At 45.0% G+C, this 7,232-nt stretch overlaps 1 pseudogene; it reads left to right on the forward strand.

The window, feature by feature from the left end:
• Positions 1–598: 598 nt before the first annotated feature.
• LOC134952482 (5S ribosomal RNA) lies at positions 599–717 on the forward strand (annotated as a pseudogene).
• The last annotated feature ends 6,515 nt before the right edge of the window (positions 718–7,232 follow it).

The raw sequence follows: 7,232 nt of genomic DNA on the forward strand, positions 1-7,232 counted from the left end.
TCTGTTGAGAGGCTCAGTTGTTTTCATACTGTTAAACTGGGTATGGTATCACGAGTTATACGGTGTGATTGGTGTGGCTGGTAAGAGTCTTACCCGGGATTCAAAATCCTTCCTTATTATGTCAGCTCGTCCGGGCACAGTGTCCTAACTGAGGCTTGGAGGAGGGTCATAGTGGGAGGAGCCAGTGCACACCAGGTGACCTAAAAGCTTTCTTTAGTTGTGCCCAGTCTCCTGCGGAGCCGCTATTCCCCCATGGTCCTTTCGGAGTTCCCAGCATCCACTACGGACTACGAGAAATAGATTTACCGGTGAGTAAAATCTTATTTTTTCAGTCTAACACAGTATTCTGAACTGTTAGAGTGTGCTTCCAATATAAAATCTGACGACAGTGCCTGCAGAAAGACTTGGGCATATATCTGTTTCAGTTCTACCTTTGATCCTGTTAATCTATTATTTTCTTATATCTGCAGACTCTCATCTATGATCCACAGGTTAATCCTGTGCCTAACGTAGACAGCAGATCTGCCACTTGCTTCTACTTCCCTTAAATCTTTACTAGGTGCACTCTCATTGGTGAGTCGACCAATTCGTGTCTAATAATTACTACCATACCCCACCGACAGAGCCCGATCTCGTCCGATCTTGGAAGCAAAATGGTGGTGGGCTGGGTCAGTATCTGTGAGGGGGACCCCCAGAGAATACCTGGTGTTGTAATTTGTGACTCATCTCGACCGTAAACCAACAGCAGGATCACCACATTTTTTCTTTAACCTTTTTTTTCCATTTCTCCCCCCTTCCCTTCCCCTTTCCTTTTCCCTCTCCTCCCCTTCCTCCACCTTCCCCCGCAATCCCATCTTTGTTTTCCGTGGCTAGTTTTTCTCCATATCCAGGATGAATTCTTAAAGCCCGTTATATACAATCACAAAGCACTACAACAGACACCTCCCCATGCATATGTAATTTATTAAGATTCATATATGTGACAATATCGGTCCGATCAACTATGACCCACTGAGGTCCTATTAAAACAAGCTTTGCTTGTGCTGGTTGGAGAGGATCTGGGTGTAGAACCCTAGTGTCTACACCTCCCTATAAGTCTATAAGGATAGACTAACCAGAACATTTCCAATTTTAACAAAAAATTATTTTTTCATTGTATAACACTATACCTACATTGGTGTTTTTCTGTTTCATTAATTAACTTGGTGGAATATGAGAGTGTGTATTTATCTTAAAATGATTATTAAATAAAAGTTAAGCTTTAATAATTAGCCATATAACTACATAAATACAAGAGTGCACCCACACAAGAGTCTTCTGCAAGCCCTTTTCTCTCCAAGTACTCTCTGACTCTGGGTGCACCACCAGGTATAATCATTAGGGAATTTTTCCTTTACACCGATATGATTCTGGTACCTTACGATATTGTTTGAACCTGACTGGTGCGGAATCACACTTTTTTCTTTTGATTCTTTGTTTGCCACCTTTCCAAAGGAATTTACTGAATGTAGTTTCAATCTTTTGAATGTCTGACTTTGACAGTCGTAAAGGGAGCATTTGGATCATGTAGGATAATTGGGGGAAAAGCACCGACTTAATCAATGCATTCCTACCCAATACAGACAGAGGCAAAGTCATCCAAGTGTCGAGTTTTTTAGTGATAGACTTAATCATCGGGGTAAAGTTTAGGTTATAAACATCTCTAAGATTCATCGGTATCTGAACCCCTAAATATTTTATAGCTGTAGTAACAACTCTAATATGGCTGTACGGACCTTGTGTGTCCAAATAAACGGGTGGGCCGTTCACTGGTAACAATTCAGACTTGTGTACATTTATAGAGTATCCAGAAAATGAGCCAAAGGCAGCTGGCAATGTTACATCAGGCCGTGACATAAGTAGCAGCATATCGTCTGCAAATAGTGAGAGACGGAGGTCAAGCTCACCTCGAATACCATGATACAAGGGGGATTCCCTAATTGATATGGCCAATGGTTCCAGAGCCACTGCAAACAGAAGTGGGGAGAGGGGACATCCCTGACGGGTGCCCCTTTGGATAATGATAGGTTGCGACAGGAAACCATTGCAGAGGATTCTCGAAATCAGGATTGCTATACAATATTCTTATGTAATCCACAAAACGGGGGGAAAGCCAAATCTAGACATTGTGTCAAATAGATGGTCCCAGAGCACCATATCAAATGCTTTCTCTGCATCCAAGGATAGTATAGCAGTAGGAATGGTAGACTTGGCACTCTGGGATGTAAGGATTGCTGACAAGACCTTCCGAACGTTCACCATTGAGGATCGGCCCATAATGAAGCCCGTCTGATCACAATGGATAATAGAAGGCAAGACTAACTTGAGCCTCTCTGCAAGGATTTTTGTCAACATCTTGTAATCTAAATTGAGCAGGGATATAGGTCGGTAAGAGCCTGGGTCAGATAGGTCTCTCCCAGGTTTAGGTAAAATGGTGATTGTGGCCGAGTTGAAATATAAGGGCAATTCTCCAGTGGAGAGAATATCATTAAAGACTCTAGTCAGCACAGGTGTCAATTTGGGGGCTAATAATTTATAAAATTCTGAGGAAAGGCCATCCGGTCCCGGTGCCTTCCCATTCTTCAGATGAGCTATGGTCCTAGAAATCTCCGTTTCAGTAATAGCCGCCATCAATGTGGCACCAAGAGTAGTTGCCAGTTGAGGGATAGGCAAGTCCTTCCAAAAATTTTGTGTTTGGAAAGGGGATAGAGAGGTGGTTGGCTTGGAATACAGAGAGGTATAATAGGTATGCATGACTTGAGCAATCTGGGCGTTGGTAGAAGTAAGTGAACCGTCCGGAGAGGGTGTATTAGCATCGGGGGGCGTTGGCCCTGCAGTAAATGTGAGAGCAGTTTACCCGATTTATTACCAAATCGGTGGAATCTGGAATCCTTCTTAAAAGAGTATCTAGATTCCATTTTAAGGAGTAGACTATTAAAGGCCTGTTTGGCTGTGTTGTATAGAATTTTATGAGCAGGGGTCGGAGCAGATTTATAGGCCTGGAAAGATTCCGTTAGTGTGGATTGTGCTTGCAAATATTCAGAATTTAAAGCTTTATACGTTTGGGATGTATGGGAGATGATCTCCCCTCTAAGAACTGCTTTCGAGGCTTGCAAGAACATTTGAGGCAAACTCGAAAGGGTCTCCGAGTTGGTGTCGCTATAAGAATCCCAAACGGATTCTATTTTGTTCCTAAAGGTGAGGGAATGGGACAGAGATGAAGGGAATCTCCAAGACCGAAATGTGCTCCGCTCAGTGCGCAGTTTCAACTCCACCCATACCACTGCATGGTCAGAGATTACAATGGGTTCGATCATAACTCTAAGCACACGGGGTAATAAGGACTCAGAGATGAACACATAATCTATTCTGGATAAAGTTCCGTGTGCTGCAGAAAGACATGTATAATCTTTTTCTATAGGGTTCAAGGATCTCCAGACATCTAACAGTTGTAAAGATTGTGCAAACCAGGGTATACCATGTTTTGGTAGGGATACGCCTCTAGGGCATGGCAGTTGTTTATCCAGGTGAAGGGAGGTGACCATGTTAAAATCACCACCTAACAGAAGTGGGGTATCATGGAGTGGAGTAAGAATGCGTGTTAATTTGCGTAAAAAAAGTGGTATTTTAGAATTGGGGGCGTATACATTACATAATATATATGGACATCGATCTAGCATCACTTTGCAAATTATAAATCTACCTTCAGGGTCATCAATCACAGATGTGAGTGTAATTGGGACAGTAGTTCTGACTAATATCGCCACCCCTCTGGCCTTGGAAGTAAAAGGGGAGGATGCGAGGACCTTCCACTTCAAGGCGTTAAGCTTTAACATTTCAGCGGCCACTAAGTGTGTTTCCTGCAAATAGACAATATCAAGTTTCATTCTATTCAAATATAATAGTATTTTTGTTCCTTTTCTGTGGTGAGTTAATCCCACCAATGTTCCAGGAACCTAATGTAACAGTCGACATTGGATATAGGAGGCAAGATAAATATGCATTCGGGACATCCTAAACACATAGTTCGGTGGCATCGATCTATTAGGAGGGGGGTAAACTGGGAAGTTAGAGAGGGGAAAAAGATGGAAGGGGGAGTAATGTGGTACAGTTTGAATTATCTGCACCATACAGACAGCATTGGAGGCAAGATAAAAGTAACCCTCCGGCAGCGGCAGGGTACTTGGGAGATATAAGACAAACAACATAGAACAAAAACAAAACAAAGAGACATCAACAAGACATCCGGGGTGCATTTGCTCACAGTCAACGTCCATATTGAGGACAGAGCTGGACATCGCCGATCCTGCCAACAGCTAGTAACGGGGGGGTGAGTGTCCCTGCAATGGAAAGGTAGCGCCAGCTTGAGGTGTGCAGCTGAATAAGGCACAATGAGAGAAGTCGGAGGACAAACAGTGTCAATCTTCATCATTATCATCATTCACAGCAGCAGCATCATCTTCTTCTTTCAGAAAGGCCTCGGCATCCGCCACAGAGAGAAAGTCAGTAAAGGACGTGCCAGAGTATATGCGTAACCGTGCCGGATACAGTAGAGAAAACTTTCTATTATGTTGTATGAGATGGGAACAGAGAGGAGAAAAGGCTTTCCTCGCTTTAGAGAGTTCCGCGGAATAATCCTGAAATATCAGAATCTTTTGAGAGTTCCAGGCAATATCGCGTATTTTGCGAGAGGCTTTCCAGATCACCTCCTTGTGTAGAAAGTTGAGACATTTAAAAAGCACTACCCGGGGTCTGGCTCCGTCGTGTGTCTTCTGAGCCCCTATCCTGTGTGCACGTTCGATTACCATATCATGACACGCAGCAGCGATGCAGAGTATTTCTCGCAGGGTAACACGTAGAAAAGTGTACAGCTCGGTGCCTTTAAGGGTTTCAGGGAGACCAATTATACGGAGATTCAATCTACGCAATCGATTTTCCAGGTCATCGAGTTTATTGCACATCTGATGATGTGATTTAGTAACATGCTGCACTTCCTGCTTAAGCACAGATACATCATGAAACATTTCTCCAGCACGTTGTTCAGTTTGAAGAACTCTATGTGCTAAATGTGCTATCTGCTTGCTGATATCTGCTGTCTGGGCCTGCAGGAGGGGGCCTATTGCAATGCGGATCGCCCCTACCATGTCACTATATGTGACAGGCGCTGCTGGGGTGAAAAGGATCTGATCTCCTGGGGGCATATCTGAGGAGACACTGACCTGCTGTGCATGACACACTGGAGCCTCTGGCAAGGCCTGTGGGTTTGCATCTGGTGAGGGAGGGGAAGCAGACAGCGGAGCTCTGGCGTCCGGTGCCATCTTGGGCTCAGCGCGGCGCTTCTCCTTCTCTTTCTTTTTGCTGGGCATGGCGGCCGTGAAATACCACTCCATACAGCGGTCCCGGCGCTCGGCTTTGACGGGGGTGACTTTTGCAGGGCAATTGGAGGCTGTAAGCCTTGTAAATGATGCTGTGATTAGCGGGCAGCACGGAGCTCTCCCCTCACGCTGCCGTTCTCATAGCAGCCGGCCCCCCCAGTATTTTTAAACATTGCTTGCACTTGATTCCAAACACCTACAGTAATTCCACACATAAATATTATTATTATTTTTAAATATATACCTGCACCTGTGATGAGCGCTGAGAAGGCAGCACGGAGTACCATGGATTGAGGCGCAGCACTGGCCAGTGAGCGGGCGGGCACTCCAGGCAGGAATGCAATGTGGCCTGCGTGACCTATGAGTCACCATAGGTCACAAGCCACTCGCGGAAGTGCACAGTGCAAAAGTGTTTAAAGAAACCTTTCAGTGCCTACGGGTGAGAACCCGAATGTAAGTGTCTGTCTAAGAGTTAGAATCCGGGTACCTGAGATTACAGAATAAACATACGATCATTTGGGAACTCTCCAGCACAGCGCTGAGAACACTATCTTTTTTTTTTTGTTTGTTTTAACCTGCAGAGCATTGCTTATGCCCAGGGACAATCCTAGGTCGAGCTCTCCCTAAAGACATCCTTCTTTTTTTCAGTAATATCTGCCCTTTAATTATGCCTGTTAGATGTCATTTTAACCAACTATTCTTGGTGTGAGATTTAATTGTTTTTGGCGCCAGCAGCCAGTAGATGGTGCCCAACAGAGCTATTAAATTGTTTCTTCGTTCGGTCGCAATCAGTGGCCATCCCCGGCATTTCACCTTGCTACTTCCTGAGGTGGCGAACTGAAATGAGTCGCGCCTATTTCTTTGGTCGAGTTTAGCTGGACCTCTCTGGGCGCAATGTGCACGATAAAAATGTACAACTAAATATTACCCTGCCATCTCTCATCACTTTGGATGGGACATCGAGTGCAATGTAACAATTGAATTCCGCCCCTTGAGCTGGGTACACATTAGACGATTTTTGTTACAGGTGTGGCAGATTCCGACGGATCGTAATGACACTTTGTTAAAATTGTCCAGTGTGTACAGACGCACTATGCCACTGACGTCGCGCGCTCGACATTACCCATCGGACCTGCGTGCAACTCAATCTAGCGACATCACTAGTAAGGGCCATGCTGCCCATCCCCCTCCCTCGTCGCATCGGCTACTGTGTATGCACTTGCCGATGCTGGTCCCATCACCGTCGATGTTGTGCTGGGTGCAAATCGTCTAATGTAGGGTGACCATATTATCCCTTTTACCTGGGTCGCTCATGGATTACACAGGTTCTGTGGCTGATTAAAACCATCTGAAATGTAGTCTTGAAGTCAGCAGGGACGTGCAGTCAGGGGAGGCAGTGCCTCCCCTGTCATTTATGATTAAAATAATACAAAGAAGATGCTTATGACACATATTCTGTGTCATAAGTATCTGCTTTTGCCTTTATATTATTTAAATAATTTTTATCAATAAAATAAAAAGTTTTCAATGTATTTGGAGGCACGGCTCTTGGTGCATTCCGGCTGTGAATAAGAAAGGGGCCGGAAACGGTGGGCAGGGCCAAACATTGGGCAGTAAAAGCCCATTGAAAAAAGACTTACAAGCGGCACCTAATAGCAGTGCTTCTGTGACAGGGGCGTGCTTTCAGCCCATATGAAAGCACGCCCCCATCACTATGGCTGATGTAATTGGCTGACGCGAGCTTTAGACCCGACCCGAACCCCCCCTTCTGCCTTGTGGCCGTCTGAGGTCCCGCCTCCCAATCAAAGGTAGCCACCC

The sequence above is a fragment of the Pseudophryne corroboree genome, chromosome 1 (assembly GCF_028390025.1).
Source record: "Pseudophryne corroboree isolate aPseCor3 chromosome 1, aPseCor3.hap2, whole genome shotgun sequence".
Classification (NCBI taxonomy): Eukaryota; Metazoa; Chordata; class Amphibia; order Anura; family Myobatrachidae; genus Pseudophryne; species Pseudophryne corroboree.